General features: G+C 38.1%; 1 long non-coding RNA gene across 2 annotated transcripts in view; it reads right to left on the minus strand.

Annotated features, from left to right (window-relative positions):
• LOC118016583 overlaps positions 1 to 21,184 on the minus strand; it is a 452,221-nt gene that overhangs the window by 139,793 nt on the left and 291,244 nt on the right. The gene's annotated exons all lie outside the window — the stretch shown is intronic.

The raw sequence follows: 21,184 nt of genomic DNA on the forward strand, positions 1-21,184 counted from the left end.
CAGTGTTCCCGCCAGCATTCCCATAGTAGAGCGAAGAGCCAACAAAGCTCTTCATAAAGATGCTGGTGCTGTCATTATCTACATACTTATCAAGGCTCTCATGCAGGAAATGCTGCAAGGCCAACTCAGCAATGAGCAATGATAAATCCACACCAGTAATTCTTTCTTCCACAACATATCAAAGGAGAAGAACAAAATTTTATATGGTGTTATAAAGCTGAACTATTAGTCATGTATCAGTTTTATTTTCAAAAATAAAAGAATGCATTATCAGTACATATTAGTTCAATTAATGATCACAGGTAGGGAAGTCATATTTAGCAGGTTAATTTTCACAAAGTTAATGAGCAAATTTAATCTACTCTAGTAGATTAAATCTTTTTCACTTCTAGTAGAGAAGTGAAAAAACCATAATTCTTTACAACACACATTTTAACAAATGTAGTTTTCCATAACAAATGTAAGATATTTATAAATTAATAAGTTAGCAGTCCTGGGAAAGCAACCATTCCACCAGTTTCCAAATATTATAGGAAAATCATTTTGCTCTTTTTAGTAAACAAGTATAGAAATTCAACTTCATGATGACTAGAAACAGATTAAGTGTGAATTTAACTCAAGCTTTATAATGAATGGTTGGTAAGCAATCTCTAAATTTCTCCCTCACCAAAAGTAATGACTTTTCCATTCTCAAAAGCACTTGCATCAATTCCATCACTACATGTTTTTCATTAAGTATCCTTGAAATGTGTGGTCGAAGTTTCCAATTAGAATCTTAACCATAGCTAAATAAAATGATTTATGGTTTTTAACATTTTATTTTACAAAAATTAATTTCTGACGATTTCCCTTAGAGTGGGGCCCCAGTGTTCCATCAGCCAGAGGAGCAAATGGCTCCTTGAGCTACCTATCCAGTCACAACTCTGGTAGGTGTATACACATGGCTAAATTCAGCCTGAGCATTTTAAAATGTCTCTTTCTTTTTGGATATGAAACTTCAGAATTCATTTCCCCATAGATTTCTTAGATTTTTGTTCCTGTACATTACCAGAGTTGTACGATTGTTAGTTTCTCACTTCTCCCCAGATTTGATTTTATAGTTGGACCCATAGGTCCTGTTAGGATTTGATTGTACCTAATGGTTGTTCAGAGGGAAGGAGGCACATGGAGAACTGAACTGTCCTCCTTTTGCGAGGCAGCTCCCATAGATGAGGGAGGTGTAATATCTTCAAGCAAGAGAGGATATCTTTCATCAAACAGGGGGAGAGATGTGCTGAAGTGATCAAAAAAGGCTCAGTGGGGGATGAGAGTCCTTCAGTTACTCTAATTGGTCCCCATCTAAATGGCTGAGGACTACTCTTACCTAATGAATACTCTAACATTCACAAAAGTGACTTGGTGAAGCTGTGATTCAAATAACAATATATTTCAGCAATATGCTACATCAAATTTTTAGCTTCAATTTAGTCACCTTAGCTCTGTAACTAACAGATCAAAAGCTCCTATTGACAGAGTCATGGTAAATCCCTTGTTTTCAGTGTATCCCTGTGACAAGAACTTCTGGATGTGAGTTTGGTTATTCTTACTTTAAGCTGTGCAGCCTTATTGGAAGTAGCTATTGCCATTTATAGGGCAATATGGCAAAATACCACGATCCCTCCAAACCTTGACCTCAGTAAGCACTTCTCTCAAGGTGACTGCTGATGATAATTTAATTAACTTCCTGGCCACTGCTGGGAGTGAGCTTCCAGAGTATCACCACTGGATGTTAATGGGATTTTCACAACCTGTACCAAACCCAGAATAGATGACCCATCCCGGATTCCCTACAGCCTTATTTTCCTGAGGGAATTTCACCTGAAACCCACTCTTTTGTGCCAAAATCTATCCATTCCGTGTTCTTAAGTGCAAGAGAGACAACAAACTCTGGTGAATTTAAATAGAAAAGGAATTTGTTATAAGGGAACGGGTAGGTCGTGGGATCAGTGAGATGCCCGGAAAACACAGGCTTAGATGGCAGGCAGGGCAGTGTCTCAGGAAGGCTAGCTGGTGGGACACAGCCAAGGTGACACACAGAATAATCACAGCTATGCCTCTGGTTGAACCACCACTTGACACACGCCACCACAGCTGCTTGAACTTCGTGCTCCCTTTATGAACTCCTCAACTTTCCTTAAATATTTGAATTGTTCTCTTAAGAGACAAAAGTCCTGGGTGGGAGCATCCAATTTGATAAGCCCACCCCATGTCCCCTTCTGTGGCTGAAAAGGATCATCCCTTAAATACAAGGTATATGGACATTGTCTTGCCATGAGAAGGCAAATTTGTACTTACACAATAAGCAGAAACAAAATAGATTAGGTACTATCTTGTTCCGTATACGGTGAAAAACTAAAATATGTTTAAATAAATATAACAGGGGCGCCTGGGTGTCTCAGTTGGTTAAGCAACTGCCTTCGGCTCAGGTCATGATCCTGGAGTCCCGGGATCGAGTCCCACATCAGGCTCCTTGCTTGGCGGGGGGTCTGCTTCTCCCTCTGATCCTCCCCCCTCTCATGTGCTCTCTCTCTCTCATTCTCTCTCTCAAATAAATAAATAAAATCTTTAAAATAAATAAATAAATAAATAAATAAATAAAACATAAAATATAGAGATCTTTTGTGAGAAAAAAAACACAACATTTTACTGAATGACATAAAATAAGATCTGAATAAATGGTGAGATATATCATGCCCTTAGAAGGGAAAATCACCAGAATAAAAATCCCTAAATTCTTACGAAATTTTATCATTAAGTCCAAATAAAGCACAATAATTTTTTTCAGTTTTTTTTCCATTGACCTTAGTAAGCTAATTCTGTAATTATACAAAGACATGTGGAAGAATTACCAGGATAATTTTGAAAAATAAAATGGTGGCAAGGGAATCACACTACCAAATACTAGAAGTAATTATAAAGATATAGAAATTAAAATAGTATCATATTAGCCAAAAATATAAAGTTAATAGCAAGCAAATGAATGGAACAGAATACAAGTCCTGAAATTCTTTTGTACATATGGAAATATAAGGTCTAAGAAGAGTATTATTTCAAATCAATGGGAAAGAATAAATACTTGATAAATTTTGGGGGCAATCTGCTGACAATTTGGGAAAAGATCCCTATCTCACACCATTTATAAAAATAAATTCTACTTAAATAAAACATTGTAAAATGATATCAAAAAAATAAATATATTTTTACATGTCTTAGAAAGTTCTTAAACAAGCATAGCAAAAACAAATGTAAAAAGACTGAAATATTTGATAACCAAATTAAAACTTTTTGATGCAAGACACCGCCATTCATGTTAAGGGAAGGGCTGGCCCGGGAAAACAAGATTTTCCATCCAAAATATTGAAAATATATAAAGTGCAGACATAAAGAACAATGAACCCAGAAGGCAAATGGGAAAAGCTTATGAGCAGGCAATTCAAAGAGAGAAAAAAGTCAAATGATTAATAGAGCATATGAAAGATGCTTCATCTCCTTAAAAACAAAATAAGATAACAACAGGATACCATTTCTCACCTACTACTTTGCAAAAATTAAAATGTTGTTAAGGATGTGGGTAATGGGGACCCTCACATCACCCTCACACTATTATAAGTATAGGCAGCAGTATGAAGACCAATTTGAGAGTGTCTATTGAACGTAAAATGTGTAAACCTCCAGAAAACCTACTTTGTGGGGCGCCTGGGTGGCTCAGTCGGTTAAGCGACTGCCTTCGGCTCAGGTCATGATCCTGGAGTCCCGGGATCGAGTCCCACATCGGGCTCCTTGCTCACTGGGGAGCCTGCTTCTCCCTCTGACCCTCTCCCCTCTCATGCTGTTTCTCTCTCGCTCGCTCTCAAATAAATAAATAAAATCTTAAAAAAAAAAAAAAAAGAAAACCTACTTTGTGGTATCAGATCTAGTGAAACACTGATTTATATGCACAAAGGAATATAAACAAAGTTATTTATTACAGCAATGTTTTGTAATAGCAAAAAAAAAATGAAAGCAATCTCAATGCTTTCTTCAACAAAATTACTAAATATGCTTGGTAACACTAAACAGTAGCAGATAAGCTATTGTGTGAAAAAGGCAAACTGCAAAGGAATTCATATAGTATTAAAATATTGATACTGAAACCATATATTACACAAAAGCCATATTTCCATGTATCAGTTCATATAAGATGTTGAGAAACTATTTATTGAGTTGATGGAACGATTGCTTCAAGGGAGGACAATGGAATTATGTATGATAGTTAAGAAGTGCTTTCAATTTATTTCTGATGCTTTAATATTCTTAAAATGATAATATATTCACTTCCGGCTTACAGAATTAAAAATAACATTAAATTTTAAAGGTTTTCCTGTTGATTTAATTGCTGAAGAAAATAGCAAAATTTTTTAATAGTTACACTGCAGTCACCAAGGTCATCTGCTTTTATACGTGTAAAGAAATGAGCCATGTATACAAGATTAATTTTCCCAGTGAAGCTGAGTCAACTTTTCCCTAACAGTTGAGGGAAAGAGTCTCACATGAATCTTCGAAATATGGGATGTGATAATATTTCTTCTTATAATTGACACTGTCAATTAAAGACCATTTCTATCATGTTAAGCCGTTAACTCAAGCAGCAGATCTCAACAATCTATCAACTATCTTTCAGGACAAAAATTGCATAATATTTAATATCCCTGATAAGATGTCAGGATTTTTTTTTTTTTTACCAAGACCAACAAGGCTGCAAATGGCTTTATCCCCCAGGAATCTGACATTTCCCATTTGATTATTTTTTTTATTCGTTGAAGAAATAAATTTATGATAAATTTTGGACCAAATTTTAAAAACCATATCCAAATGACAACATGGGATGTAATGAAACACATTGCGGAGCTGAATGCAACAGAAACTGAAAGAAGGGGTCCACCCACTGGGTTTCCACAGAGAAAGATTTGCCATGGGAGCATCCGAGTGAATTCTGAAAGCTGTTTTCAGTAAGAACTCGCCTTATCATTCCTGTGTCCACATTTGATCCAAATATTCATAACCGTCTGCTGTAACTACCAAACACTCGCTACCATTTCAACGCCATTCTTTACTTTAAGCTTTCTTGATTTAGTAGAAATAAAAAGTTAATAAACTATCCTCATGTGCAATGAGACTTGAAGTTTAAGCTCACCAGCGTCAAGCCCAACAGACAAACTGTGATAAAAGGTTTGGAATACATTATCTCTCTAAATCTGGGGTTGGAATGTATTTTCTGTAAAGAGCCAGATAGTTGACTTAGGTTTTGTGGATCATATGGTTTCTGTCACATTTACTAAATTCTACTAAATTCTGCCATTGTAGCACAAAAAGAGCATACATATACCACACCTAAATAAATGTAACTGTGTTTCAGTAAAACTTTATTAATAGACACCAAAATTTGAATTTCCAATAATTTTCATGGGTCACAAAGTAATACTAGTACTTTTTTGCAGCCATTTAAAAATGTAAAAGCCACTCGTAGCTTGAAGGTCATGTGAAAAAACAGGAGGCAGGTGGTATTTGGCCTTGGGGTACAGTTTGAGCACCCTTGCTCTGAACTGCAGAAAATGATATTTAAAGTTTAAACCATGATTTACTTCCATTTATTACATTGTGATAATAATTTTTCAATCTGTCTAAAATGGGTAGTTCCCGTGTGGGTCAATTAATACAGCGTCAGTAAAACACAAAAATAAATGCTGCTTGAATTGTGTGACCTTGGGTGAGTTTAATTGTAAAAAGAGGATAATCACTGTATTTCTTTTCACAGAACTTTGTGATGAATAAATAAGCCAGAGCATGGAAATCGTCTAGGACAGGGGACTGGTACATAGTAAGAGTTCAATAAATGATAGGTTATTAATAGGCTGCATGGGAGTCTGATCCCATGGGCAAGCACATCCTTAATGTGAAAAAGATGCTGGTAGCTACAAACAGCAGATTCCTAATATTCCCATCCCATTGGCAAGATCATCCCAATGGTGAAAAGGATGCAATTAAACATTCAGTTCATCCAACTCCCCTGATTCTGGCTCTCTACTCATCAGAAAATATTCTCTAATAATGATGTGGCTGCATGTAGTCAATTTTCAGATAATCTCAGCCTCTACAGTACTATCGTAGTATTGCAAATACTCATGTTTGCAACTAGTAGTTAGCCTAGCTCATGAAAGACCATCCCAAAAGTTGGAAAATTCACCAAGGTAATGAGAGACGGTCATGAAGACCTCTTATCATCATCCTGGCATCATTGTCCCCGCGTGGGTGCTGAATAAGCTGTTCTAGCTATAGGATCTCCCTCCGGGTCTGGGCTCTTCTGCACTCCAGGTCCTCTGCCTGGGTACTAGAAGTTCTCATATAAGTGTCTGCAAAGTGTTAGGCGATGAGGTATGGTGAGTCTTTTGGTAATCACATCACATTACAAGACAGCTAAAATAATATTTTAACTGGAAAGAATGAATTTTTAAGGGGACGATAAAAGAAAATAAGTAGGCAAGAGGGAAAGCTACTATCTTCACACCAACATTATTAATTCTGCTTTGGTCAGAAATAGGCACTCAAACACCAGTAAACTCCTGCTATATAAGATTTTTTAAAAATACACATTGTATCCGAGTAGGTAACAACAAACTGTCCCAGGATGTTATTGGCTGGTGGCTGTCAACATGAACATCAGCTGTCTTTTGTGGGGGGGGGGGGGTCCTTCTAGACTGTGGGAAATTGCACTGCACTGACTAATGACCAATTTGTGGTAGAACGTGGAAGGCTGTGCCTGACTCACAGAAATTCTCATTAATGCCTTGATCTTTCTCCTGCAACCTGATTGCAGCTGTAGGCCTTCTTATCTAATGTACTTCTAACCTAATGAGCGGGCAGCGATGATTTTTGGAGAGGTTTTCATGATAAATGTGTGTCTAATTTTTTCCTTTAACATATATATATATTTTTTCTTTTTCTATGCAAGACAAAGCATTTAGCCTGCAAGGAGAGCTAAACACTCTCAGAGTAACTGACTCATTTAGCGGTGCTTGGCTTCCTGGGCTTGTCAGCGGCAGGTGACATTTAGCGCAGGCTTTATCTCAGTTGCGGTAATTACTGAGCTAACATGAGCTCTCATACGCAGCACAGATTGTTTTCAGCAGATGTAACCAAGCAACTCTGCTTTCTCTGGAGCAGTTATCCGGGTTTTAAATTGTGGCGGTCCACACACACACAGACACACACACACACACAGAGTTTAATGTCATTTTTATGGCAATACTCACTCTTTGTTGTTTTGACTATACTGATTTATGCCAGGAGGTGCTTGAATGGGATATCCCCATTGTAGGTAACTTCTGCACACTGGCAGCGAATCCTACTAACAGAAAGGTTACTGTTATTATAATGTATCTCAGCAGTGTACCAAATGTTACTTTAATGATGTAATTAATATGCTTGGATTTACCGTTTGATGTTCTGAGGCACCAATTGTGTTACTGATGGGATAGCAATGATTATGTTTTTTAAAAAATGGTGAGAACAGCATTTTTTTTTCCTCAGAGAAGTTGGAATGGGAAAAAAAAAAGTTTTAATAAAGGAAGTCACGTTCCCTAACTACCCTTAATTATTTGTGTCAGACATAATCTTAGTGGTGCAGCAACCTTCCAGATCATTCTTAAATTCAAACAACTTAATATTATTTATACTTAATCAAACCACTTATCCTGAATACCTAGATAAGAGAAAAATAATAGCCTGGCCCTTTAATATTTTCAGTTTAAATTGATATTCTCATATTTCCAGACTCTAAGATTACTCTGGCCAGTTAGCAATTATATTACCAAAAATACATAATTGTCCGAACCATAACTCAAAACATGTCAGTTACATTAGCTTTGCTATAAACTCAAACTATATAAATGTTCAACTTTCATTTACCCGAATTGCATGACCAGACATCATGCTGTTTAATGGATCGAAACAAGAAGTAGAATTACTAATAATAAATTACTACATTGCAGATTGTGAAATATATGCAGGCTTCAGCCCAAGAATTTTGAGTGAAGTGATACATTGAGAGCATAAGTTTGAAAGAGGCTTGGGTCAGGTCGGGGCTAAAGGAGAAATGATGAATGAGAACCTAGCTCATCAGAGGAGAGTTGCCCAGTGCTGTTGTGACCGAGAGACAGACAGAGAGAGAGAGAGAGAGAGAGAGAGAGACAAACTTGGGTATATGACTTATGAAAATCGTTCCATTTGTTAAAAAAGGAAAAAGGAAAAAACATCTCAGAGGTATTTCTGAGAACTTTATTTTTATTTATTTTTTTTTTTTAAAGATTTTATTTGACAGAGAGAGAGACACAGTGAGAGAGGGAACACAAGCAGGGGGAGTGGGAGAGGGAGAAGCAGGCTTCCCGCCGAGCAGGGAGCCCACTGTGGGGATCGATCCCAGGACCCTGGGATCATGACCTGAGCCAAAGGCAGATGCTTAACGACTGAGCCACCCAGGCACCCCTTTCTGAGACCTTTAAATGTTATAATAAATGTTGGATGATTTGAGGTTGAGCCAGATTGTAATTATGCAGAATAAAGCTTTCTGTTAAGTAGAATTTCCATAAGAAATTTTAACCTCTGGCATTCAAGCAGGAAGGCAAGGGATGAGGTGCCATCATGAATAAATGTTAAACCTGAGCAAGATAGGGACTTATCAAAAAAACTGAAAAGAACTTTCTACCCTGCCCTCCAATTCCATCAAGGGATTAAATGTATTGTATGAAAGTACCTGCCACTTAGTATGCTGAGCAGGGATGCGAAATAAAAATACTGACAGTTAACCTCATAGAGTACTTTTAGTTCATTAAGAGGGAAGCTGTTTTTTGATGGAATTTACCTATGTTATGTAAGTCACTTTATTTTTTTTTAATATTTTATTTATTTATTTGACAGAGAGAGACACAGCGAGAGAGGGAACACAAGCAGGGGGAGTGGGAGAGGGAGAAGCGGGCGCGGGGCTCGATCCCAGGACCCTGGGATCATGACCTGAGCTGAAAGGCAGACGCTTAACGACTGAGCCACCCAGGCATCCCTGTAAGTAACTTTATTTATTTTTATTTATTTTATTTTTTATTCTTATGTTAATCCCCATACATTACATCATTGGTTTTAGATGAAGTGTTCCATGATCCCTGTAAGTAACTTTAAATGGCAGCTGTCTTTTAAGTTTGCACTTGCTCATAATATCGTTTTTCAAACAACTGAATGTTGTTTGGAATTAAAATTCCATTCACTTGACACAGGACTCTGCATCTATGCATCTAGCAGCAGGTTATTTCAAATTCTTGTGTCAAATGATAATTGACCTCATGATTACAAGTGATGCCCTGGCCTCACATTTCTATCCCAATGCACAATCCACAGAGAGGGAGAATTTTTGTACTCTTTCTCTCAGTGTTTCCTCTGCCCACAACGGAAGGAAAAGGGATGGGCTGAACAATGAAGAGAGAAAGATTTTGAATAGTAAGAAAACCTAGATTCCGATGCTGGCTGGCATTCTATCACCCACCTTCCCAGTCTCGGGCTCCTTCATTCTAGAAAGTCATTGATATTTGCCACTTCCCTCCCCTGCAGAGTGGTTAGCAAATAATCATGCTGATGTGTCTGAAATCTTTACAGGGAAGCCTTGTTATTACTCTCAAGAGTTATCACTGAAGCTGAATCTCAGAAAATCTCCTTACAACCATTCCCCTTATAAAATATCTCCCGTCTTTGAAAAGTGAATTTCAAGCTGAAGCAAAAACCGCCATAATAACAGGGCTGAAAACGGAATCTTTCCACTTCCTTATAGACCACAAGCGAGAAGCAAACCATGCTGTAAGTGTCCTCCCCTTGAGATGAAAGAGAACAGACCCATTACACAGCGTCCACCAGACCACGGACATGAGCAATCAAGGCACAGCTGTGGGCTGGCTTTGGAGAGAGACCCTGTCTCACCACCCGTCACTTAGAGGTCATAATATTTTAGTGGCTCCTCTCTCTGAACAGAATAAAATGTGCAGATAGTTAAAGAGAATGAAAGTTCAGTTTAAAGCAATGGAGTGGAAGGGAAGGGTAAAAGGGAATTGATGAGAACCAAATGTCTCCCATATGGTTCTCCACTGAGCTGCTGGAGGGCCATATAAAAAATTAATCCGACTCATATAATTTTGCTCAAAGCCAAGTATGTGCACGTAATGAAAATGCAACTCAAACATGACACATCTGGGTTTTCTGACAACATTGTGGGATGCAGCATTAATCTGCCTTAATAATTGATTCTTTGGCTTGCAATTTATTGTGTTTTATTCCCTTTCGTTTTAGGACCTGACATAGTTGGGAATAGATGTCTCTTCCTATCTTAGAAAATAAAAGGATTATGAAAATTTACCATCCCTCCAAGTGGTATCACTTTCTTATATACGTGTACTCAGTGATTACTATTTTTGCATGTTAAGAGAAGAGACGAATTCTTCTAGGAGGTAACAAAGCTTTGTAATCCATTGATGGAACATTCAGGATGTTCAAGCTCTGTTTTCTGCCCTCCATTTTCACCTAAATAGTTGGGAATGGCAAGATTTTAAAGAGACGTGCTTACAGATAATTTTAGCAAAAACAAATGATGGCGAGAATGGGCTTGAACACATCAGATGTGGAAGCAGGACCATTCTGGACTGCACACTGATCCCAATTCCATTTGTCTTTCTCTGCAAAACATGCAGAAGGAAATGAATCAAGTCGTGGTGTGAACAAAGTGAATAACTCAAGGCCCATATGCCGAACTAGAGACTACACAGAGGCACATGCTGATATGGGCTGGTTGAACACTAAGGTTTGCGCCAATCTGTTCCACAGATTTATTGTATTCATCTTTACTTCCTCATAAGGCAGTACGATGTTTAAGACGCTGTGGCACTTGATGAGGTAATCCTCTACCTCGAGTGCCCACCATTTCAAACTTAGCCCCTGGGTACTGGAGATTCAGAATTGAGGAGACCCAAGCCCTGCCTTCAGAGAGCTCATAGTTCAGAGCGGGTATGTCTGGGCTAACAAGCAAGCGCAAAACACTGCCTAGAAGTTTCCATTAGTCCACTTCTAAGATTCCCATAGGGTCTACGGGCAACAGGGGCCATTTGGGACATCTTCCATTCCTAACTCCCGATGCGCTGATAATAAGTGGATGCTGTGACTGAGGTGGGGCAGAAAGACCCTTTCATTTGGGGACACCTGGGTGGCTCAGTCAGTTAAGCATCTGCCTTCAGCTCGGGTCATGTTCCCGGAGTCCTGGGGTTGAGTCCCACATCGGGCTCCCAGCTTGGCGGGGAGTCTGCTTCTCCCTCACACCACTCATGTTCTCTCTCTCTCTATCTCTCCCTTTCTCCCAAATAAATAAATAAAATCTTAAAAAATAAAAAAGAACCTTTCATTTGGCTCTGGGCTCTGATGAAGCTAGTCCCTCAAAAGGGCCCAGCAGGAGTATAAGAACTAATGGAACACTTGAACAGCTTTACATCAGAAACAAATTAATTAGTAAACAACAAATAGAAAGTGTGAGAGCCCGGGAGTGAGAAAAAATAGGGAGCAGCGCTGCCTAGACATTAGGCTGAGAACACAGTTGGTAAAGAACCAATGAGAGACCAGGAAGCTACAGACTCGTGAGGTTAGAGATGGGGAAATTAAACAGCCTCTTAGTGGGTCTGCAAGCATGATTTCTAGAAAGATATAAGGTCAAAAACAATCTACAAGTAGCTGTGATCAGTCACGGGCTAAGCGGTCAAGATGCGGAGCAAGCAACTTGGTCCAGCAGCTTTTGGGTTCCTCCGGACAGCCCCTCGTTCACATCTCTGCAGACCTGCATCCTGTCTGAGCCCAGACCTGGAGGCAGACATCTCTCCCCTGATTATAGAAGCTCTGGCTGGGGAACCTCGGGGGTATTTAGGTACATGTGTTGCCATCTACGGAGACTTTGTAAACAATTCTCTTACACTTACTTTGTTCTATTCCTGAGGCACAAGACCTGACATGGGGACAATGAAGAGGACATGCAGACGAGGAGGGCGCTGCACGCTTTGCAGAGTTAGTTCATCTAGAGAAGGCAGGGGCCAGGCTGAGGGCGTTTTCGTCCTAAGAGTATTTATGAGAACTGAGTGGTGACTGGCTAGCCAATGGGTTTGTGAGTCCCTAGGAGGCAACTGTGGGTCCCCAGAAATAGTTCAGGGTATTTTCAAGGGACATGAAGTTTGCATTAACAGGACGCAAGAAGAACAAGGGTTACTCATGTCACTGTAGCTTCAGGTTTTTGTTGGGTTTTTTTTTAAGTTTTTTTTTTTTTTTTTAATTTATTTGACAGAGCCCCACTGTGGCTTCAGTTTTATAAAAAGCTTGCTGATTGGGGCGCCTGGGTGGCTCAGTCAGTTAAGCGTCTGCCTTCGGCTCGGGTCATGATCCCAGGGTCCTGGGATCGAGCCCCACATGGGGCTCCCTGCTCCTCGGGGAGCCTGCTTCTCCCTCTGCCTCTGTCTCTCTCTCTGTCTCTCATGAATAAATAAAATCCTTTTTTTTTTTTTTTTAAGCTAGCTGGTAAAAACTGGCGACATTTGGGTACATTGTGATATCACCAATAATATCTTTTTCTGTGGTCATGCTTCTTCACTCCCATCGAACCTGACTTCCTTGCTTCCTCTCTGACTCTCATTTCCTCCCAAAGCTATTGGGATTTTCATCAATTCTTTGGCAGGTGGGAATATTTCACTCTGGTGGATCTCTACATTCTTAGGCGCATTTTATTTAAGTCAGGCCTCGACTCATTTTTTTCGTTATAAAACATTTCCATTCTCTTGATGTTTTTGAAATTATCCAATTGGTATGTGCTCATTGTAACAAATCAAATAATACAACAAAAGATGTAAAAAGGTAATGCTAATCATCTCCTGCATAGGCTCCAAACCTCTAATCCCACTCCATTAACATATATGTACCTTGCAACTTCTTTCACCTAACAGTGTAATTTGTATGTCCTTACAAATCAGCACTCATAAGTCTAAATTTATTTCTTTAATCTAATCATACACCATAAAGTACATTTTCTATAAATAGGTTCACACCATTCATGGTGACTTTAGAACTATTTTATTGAATATTTATTCAGAAGAGAGTTCACCTTATAAATGTTATGTGGCTTAATATATTTTCCCATAGTGAGCACATCTATTTCACGTTCAACCACATGAAAAACCGAATACAAACAGCACCCTTAGAAGCTCCTTGCCCCCTCACAATCACTACCCTCCGGACCAATGCTTACTATCCTGACTTCTAACATCATAGTTGTCCCTTTTTAAAAATTTATATAAAGGAAACCATCAGTATGTATGCTACTATGTCTAAATTCTTCCATTCAACAGTATGATTATGAGTTTCATCCATATTTCTGCATGTAATGTGTTCCTTTTCCTTAGCGTACAGGAGGCTAGGAAACAAATATAACACAACTTGGGTTGTATTCAGTTTTAAGATATTAATAGGGAAGCCTCCCCAAAACTAGTCTCTTACATATCAAAAAGAAAAACCTCTTTCAAAGTTCTTGTTTCTGCTGCTAACATCAGGGGTCTGATTTGAAATTCAAAGGTGAAGTTTGATTAACTTATATATCTCAGCATTTCTGAAATACCAAGGACGGGGTGAGTGGAATATTCTAGCTGCCTGGACTGAGAACTAGAGCCTCATGTTTCAAGAAGTGCAAGTGTAGGCCAATGGAAGGCCCTGGAAGACACTGGCTAAACCTCCAATACCGTTCTACAGCAAAAATGTCTCAGCAACAAAGAACAGCAAGAATTAACTATCGCTCTGTGTATCAGGATCCAATCTAGAGGCCAGGAAGCCGGTAGAGGTGATAGCCAGAAAGACCTAGAAAGAATTAATGAAGAATTTCAATTTGTTCCATAAAAGATTAAAAAAAAAAAAGAATACACGAGTTGGTAGGAAAGAAAGACAAAGTATAGGAAGGAAGAATGGAGCAGAAAACTTAGGGGAAGAAAGATGAAAGGAAGGAAATAGTTAACAGATTTTTCAAGAATAGCAATGGATGTAGGTATAGGCGGTCAAAAGGTACAAACTTCCAGTTATAAGATAAGTAAGTCCTAGGGGTATAATGTACAACATGCTGACTACTTAACAATACTATGCTGTATATTCAAAAGTTACTAAGAGTAGATCTTAAAAGTTTTCAATATAAGAAAAAAATTTTAACTACATGAGGGGATAAATATTAATTAAATTTGTGGTGATCATGTCACAATATATACATATATCAAATAATGATGTTGTACTTTTAAAATTAATACAATGTTGGGCGCCTGGGTGGCTCAGTTGGTTAAGCGACTGCCTTTGGCTCAGGTCATGATCCTGGAGTCCCAGGATTGAGTCCCGCATCGGGCTCCCTGCTCAGCAGGGAGTCTGCTTCTCCCTCTGACTCTCCCCACCTCATGTGCTCTCTCTCATTCTCTCTCTCTCAAATAAATAAATAAAATCTTAAAAAAAATTAATACAATGTTATATGTAAAAAAAAAAAAGGAATGCATCAATCTAACTTTCAGCAGTTCCCATGGCTTTGGGTTTTTTTTTTTTCAAGATTTTATTTATTTATTTGACAGAGAGAGTGAGAGAGCATAAGCAGGGGGAGCAGCAGAGGGAGAGGGAGAAGCAGACTCTCCAAAGAGCAGGGAGCCCGAGGCAGGGATCGATTCCAGGACCCTGGGATCATGACCTGAGCCGAAGGCAAACACTTCACCGACTGAGCCACCCAGGCACCCCACTGCTTGCTTTGATTATGCTATTTTTCGTATCACTGAATACAGTTGATCTTCATTATTCAGAGATTCCATATTTGGCAGTCTCCTACTTGCTAAAATCTATTCATAACCCCAAAGTGAGCAATAGAGGTATTTTCACAGTCATTGGTAAATATTCGTACAGTAATGAAGACCTGGAGTACCAGGAAGCCCACATTCTCGGCTGAGGTCGAACAAAGCAATGGCGTTTTTATGTTAGCTCTCACTGTAAGCAAGTGTCCTTTTTACCAACTATTTAGTGCCACATTTTCTCATTTTTGTGCCTTTTGCTGAGTCCACTGTTTAAAATGGCTCCCAAGCAGAGCACGAAGTACCGTCTAGTGCCCCTAAACACGCGAAGGCTGTGATGTGCCTTACAGAGGGAAATACTGTTCTGGATAAGCTTCGTTCAGGCATGAGTTAGAGTGTGGTTGGCCATGAGTGCAATGTTAATGAGTCACAATATATATTAAATATTATCTTTTGTGTGTTTTATAAATATTATCACTATAGATTAAACAAAACATAGATTAAACAGAAACACACATAAAACAAGGTTATGTATCATCTGTTGGTGAAAATGTTAGGGCCAATCAAAGGCTTGCAGGAATGGAACCCTATTATTTTTCCGAGAAACAATAATCCAGTTTTTGCTAATTCAGTGTTCACAGTGACTGTATACAACATAACTACTAAAAAAAAAATTTTTTTTAAAAACACAAGAATTGGCTAGATTTAATATTACCTGCTGCATGCGAGGATCTTAGAGAAATTTCATACATCTCTGAACAGAGACACAAGTATAAATTAGGAAGAGATGAGGTTGCACGTCTAGATCACACAGGTATCAGTTCTGTATGCGTAGGAAAGCAGCTAGGCCAGAACTTGACACTGACAAGCAGTTAAAACATGCTTTTGTGTGCTCAAACAACCTCTTCAGTATGATCACATCTTTATCTCGAAGATGAATGGTGTGCCAGCTATCAATCTTGAGGGAATGTTATCAGCATAAGAGTGACAATATCTAGAAAGTGTTAAGAATGTTTTTAAAAGAATTGTATTTCCATGGGACTTGTTCGTTATGGCCAAATAGAATACAATAAAATAATATCCAATTAAAATTAGAACATAACATATTATATATATATGTATATAGATATATATCCCATCTTTGAAACCAATTATGTGATTTATATCCATCCATCCCTGAGAAATACATAATTAAGAACAAATGTTTATCTTTTTTACTTTTAAAATGCACAACGGGAATACACAAATAGCCAAGCACACATTATTTATATCAGGTTCTGCAGAAGCACAGAATCTAGTGATGATGCCATGAGTCTTACAGCCTCATCAAATATAAAATGAAGGTCAAAAATGAAATGAAGGGGCGCCTGGGTGGCTCAGTTGGTTAAGCGACTGCCTTCGGCTCAGGTCATGATCCTGGAGTCCTGGGATCGAGTCCCGCATCGGGCTCCCTGCTTGGCGGGGAGTCTGCTTCTCCCTCTGACCCTCCTCCCTCTCATTCTCTCGGTCTCAAATAAATAAATAAAATCTTTAAAAAAAAAAAAATGAAATGAAAAGAATATAATGTATAGGGGCGCCTGGGTGGCTCAGTTGGTTAAGCGACTGCCTTCGGCTCAGGTCATGATCCTGGAGTCCCGGGATCGAGTCCCGCATCGGGCTCTCTGCTCGGCGGGGAGTCTGCTTCTCCCTCTGACCCTCCCCCCTCTCATGTGCTCTCTCTCTCATTCTCTCTCTCAAATAAATAAATAAAAAAAAATCTTAAAAAAAAAAAAAAAGAATATAATGTATAAATGAAACTTCAGCATATGACCCGTTCTGCCTCTGAAGAATTCATTATAGTAGTATGCTCTGATTTTTTTTTTTGCTTTTTTTTTGCATTAAAATCAGACTTTAAAAGAAACCCACAAAATAATATGCTAAGATACTATTCAAGGGATGACATTGCCCATTGAATACCATTTAGCGTGAATCAGTGGTAGTACTATTAATTTCTCCTATTTGAATGCACACTTTAGCTAGCACATGACCCATACCACGAACATCAGTTACACCCCAGGGACCAGACATTAACAGCATGTGCTACGAGTAGTTTATTTTACAATTGCTGTGAAATAAAAGCTGATGGAAATGAGCCACTGGTGAATTACTTGCTAGCAAAAACAATATTTGTATCACTACTGAAAAACTCCCTCCCAAAAGCCGGGCGGGGGGGTTGCAGGCAGAGGTTTTATTGTATTGTTCACACAGAAACATAGAGATAGAGGAGGTGCGGGGAAGTAAACAATTAAGAGTCTGGAGTTTTTTATCTGCAGTTAAACAGAATACATTTTAGTAGCTGAGATCCTGTACCACAGTTAATTAAAGCACGATCTGGACACATGGACACACGGACACAGAGACACACACAGATAGACACAGAGACAGACACACAACATGATCACGCAAAAAAACCCAATAAAATAAAGAATTATTTCCAGATAAACTACAGTCAGTTAGGTCTTTCCTCTCATAAAAGAAACATTAATATGACTTCAATCTTTTGATGTACGTGATCTTTCCAGAGCTATATGGGAAAGAAAATTAAAATCTCACAGCAGGTTTTTCACAGAACTAATTTATTCCTGGTTGTTGTTGTTGTTTAATTTAAGAATATCGCTTCTTCTTGCATATCGCTTTTCTATAAAACTCAGTCAATATCGGAAATATTTATGTTCTCATAGAAGATATGCAAATAGACTCAGATATTTTACTATACTTATAAAATATATAATGCTAACTCAGTGTAATCCATACACAAAGACCTTGTCTGCATTGAAAAGATGCACTTGATTTATTTAAATACAATGCTCACATATAATATCAATTACTCCCAGCTCCTTGTTCTAAATTGGATTTAATCTGTTAACCTCTCACCTTCCTTTAAAGAGAGTCAGAAGGAAGGATCGACATGAAAGAAGATGGAGTTTGCAAGAATAAAATGGCACAATGGGATACACTGAAAGCAAGTGGACCTGTTAATTATCCTGCTTACAGGTTTACACACACACACACTTTTGTCTATGATTAACTGGATTGTACAGCTGTTGTTCCTTTTGCTGAAAGGTTTGACCTTTTTCTTAAGTCCAATCTAACACAAGGAAATCATTATTCATTTCTCTCCCACTCAAAGTATAGATGCAGATTTGAAAATGTTATTTATTGTCTGGCTGTTAGTCTTTAACGGGCAGCAGTTAGACTAAACGAGACAGCTGGTTGCATCGACCTATCCTTTACTGCCCCCAAGGCCACTCATACCTAATTCAAGGATATCAGATAATGGTATGTGGCATGATTTACATGTAGAGAATTCCGAATTCATTGTGAGCCTATTTATAACTACAGCACCTTCGATAGCGAAGATGATTTAATAGAGGTTGTAAGGGTTTTCTGACAAGAGGCATTAATATTAGAACCTTTTTGCAAGCGCTGCAAACAGTGGTGTGGGAGTGGGGCTCGCCTGCCTTATTTTTCATGGGCAACCCTTTTTCTGTTCATTAGCACTTACACTCCTGGGGTTGGGAAGTCACTGTTTTAACTCTAATTTGTATGTAATGAGCATATTCAAGGCAAGGAGACTCTCCTTCATTAACAAAGCTGAAAAAAGGCTGGTAACTCTGATGAAAAAGGACATCCAATCTCATGGAAATTTAACCAGTCCAGTTTTGCAGATGGTATTTGGAAAACCAAGGGTCTGCTCTCTAGAGATGGTCAAGGTGGATGATCAAGATTCTGTAATGTCTTTTCCAAAAGAGTTAGAAACAGGCTGATGTCTTAGCCAATACGCCTCCCTTCAATAAAACTAACTCTAATGGATGAGGCTGCCTCTGGGTATTGCTAAGAACATACAGGCAAGTCTATCTGCTTACCCAGATGCTGCACTGCCAATTACTTCAGACGGCATTTTGCGATGGTTCAAGTATTAAAAACAAAAACAAAACAAACATGATACCGTTTACCGAACGGTCTTGAGAATTAACCACACATTTGAAAATGCAGTTTAATGAAGCATGTTATCAAAGAAGGCTTCTTTATTAACAAGACTTCTGGTTTACAATAGATGAAACAAATCAGCACCTTTGGTGGGGCATTATATTTTTAATTTGAAATGTAAAACCTGTGTTCTATTTCAAATAGCAATTCTCACATAAAATATATCTCTAAAGACTGGAACTGGTTGGCATTTACTTTGAAAAGCCTGTATGCTATAGCTTTCAGGGGCAAGTTTCATTTGGGGATAAAATACTTCCTCTAGATTACTATCAATTCAAATTCAATCTTTAGAAACCTCTAGATGACATAATGAATGGCTTTTACGTACCAGGTTGGATTTTGTTATTTGTTTATTACATTAAAAAAAAAAAAGACTCTGATGTCCAAATTGGAATCAACACCTTATTTTTATTTAGTTTCTCAGATTAATCATTCTAACCTGTCTAGAATTACTAAGAAATTAATTAATTAAAAAAATTCATGCATCATTTATAACAAAAAGTAACATCTTCCAAGAAGTCCTATAATAAAAATAAAAGTAATCAGTGGAGAATAATGTCCCTAGTACATCCATTATCCAAAATCCAAGAACATCCTAGCGCTATCTCTGTTCATCGTGCCTTTTCTTGTTGTTACCGCACTTAATGCATATTTGAAGATCTTCATTCATTGCCTGGAATTATAGCAATGCAGATAAAGTGCAGAACTCTTGACTATGCAAGCCCTGTTCTGTATGAATCAAAGGGAAATAAGACACTCCCATTTCATTTGGCTCACAACAATTGGTGACAATATGCTCTTCCTGAAAATCCAGGCTTGGATCTATTTCATGTTGTTTATAAACTATCCTTTCAGTTGTATTTTTTTTTTTTTTTGGAAGTGGCTAAAACACAAACACAACAAAGACTATCAAAACTAAGGCAGATGGTATGATCCTATATTCTTGGACTTACATTAAACCAAATGAAATCAGAATTAAATTATTTTGAAGGATACAAATCCTATGGTGCAGATGAGTGAATGATTTCTTGCTTCCTCTTATTAGCTTGCCATTAATCAAGTTACACTCAGTATGTAGGACAGTGCATTCTCTCTTCAGGTTATGTCAGTGGGGAGGGGAGGTCGACAATGGACTGTCAGCATTTGCAATGAAGTTAAGAGAGAATTGTCGAAGTGTGTGCTGAAATTTGGGATGAACATGTCATGAATTGAAAATAACAACTACTGACAGAAATATAGAGATAAATAACATTGTAACTGGGGGTTTATTTTCATTAGAGTGCAGAAATTTGGAGTGTTTTCCTTGATGGTTTAAATAGGTAGCCTGGTAATTAATACTTATTGAGCAACTCCCATGTTCCATGTACTTCCTAAACTCATCTCAAATGATATACATGAAGTAATTTAGAAAACCACATATAGCAATAAACCATAAACAAGGAAGTACCAATTACATTTCTTCCAAATTTAACAAAGAAATGTACAATTCCAAATCAATAACTAAATCTGGGGGTCTGAAATATATACATTCTGAGACTTAATATACAGCCCAAGGAACAACCCTCTCAGAGTCACAGAAGGTACGTGTTTCCAAAGCAAAATAAGAAGGCATGTACTATATTCTTGAATGAAGACTGGAAAATAATTTTCATGATGTTTAGAAAAATGTTTTATGCTTCACATTACAAGAGCCATATTTTCAATTCTCTAAAAAGATGACAAGTGGGTTTATTCTTCTCAAAGCTTGACACGCTAGTTTGATATATGCTGTCAAGTAAAATAATTATTTTCAAAATTCTATTATTTGGCATTTAAAAGATCAAATAGCTATTCATTGAAGGACCAAATATTTAGAAGAGTGGCTATTTCTATTACAGGATAAAATCACACATGGAGAGAAGCCACTACACTGTTTCTTCAGGCATTAAAGATGTATAGTGTGTTGGGTGCCTAGGTGGCTCAGTCAGTTAAGTATCCGACTCTCAGTTTCAGCTCAGGTCGTGATCTCATAGGTCCTGATCTCATGGGTCATGAGATCAAGCCCCATGTGGGGCTCCGTACTCAGCGGGGAGTCTGCTTGAAGATTCTCTCCCTCTGCCCCTCCTCCCACTCTCTCTCTCTCTCTCTCAGATAAATAAAATAAGTCTTTAACAACAACAACAAAAAGGCAGCAAGACTTCACATACACAGTCTTAGAACCTTACATATGTCAGGACCCA

The sequence above is a fragment of the Mirounga leonina genome, unplaced genomic scaffold, assembly GCF_011800145.1.
Source record: "Mirounga leonina isolate KUSES-001 unplaced genomic scaffold, KU_Mleo_1.0 Mir_168, whole genome shotgun sequence".
Classification (NCBI taxonomy): domain Eukaryota; kingdom Metazoa; phylum Chordata; class Mammalia; order Carnivora; family Phocidae; genus Mirounga; species Mirounga leonina.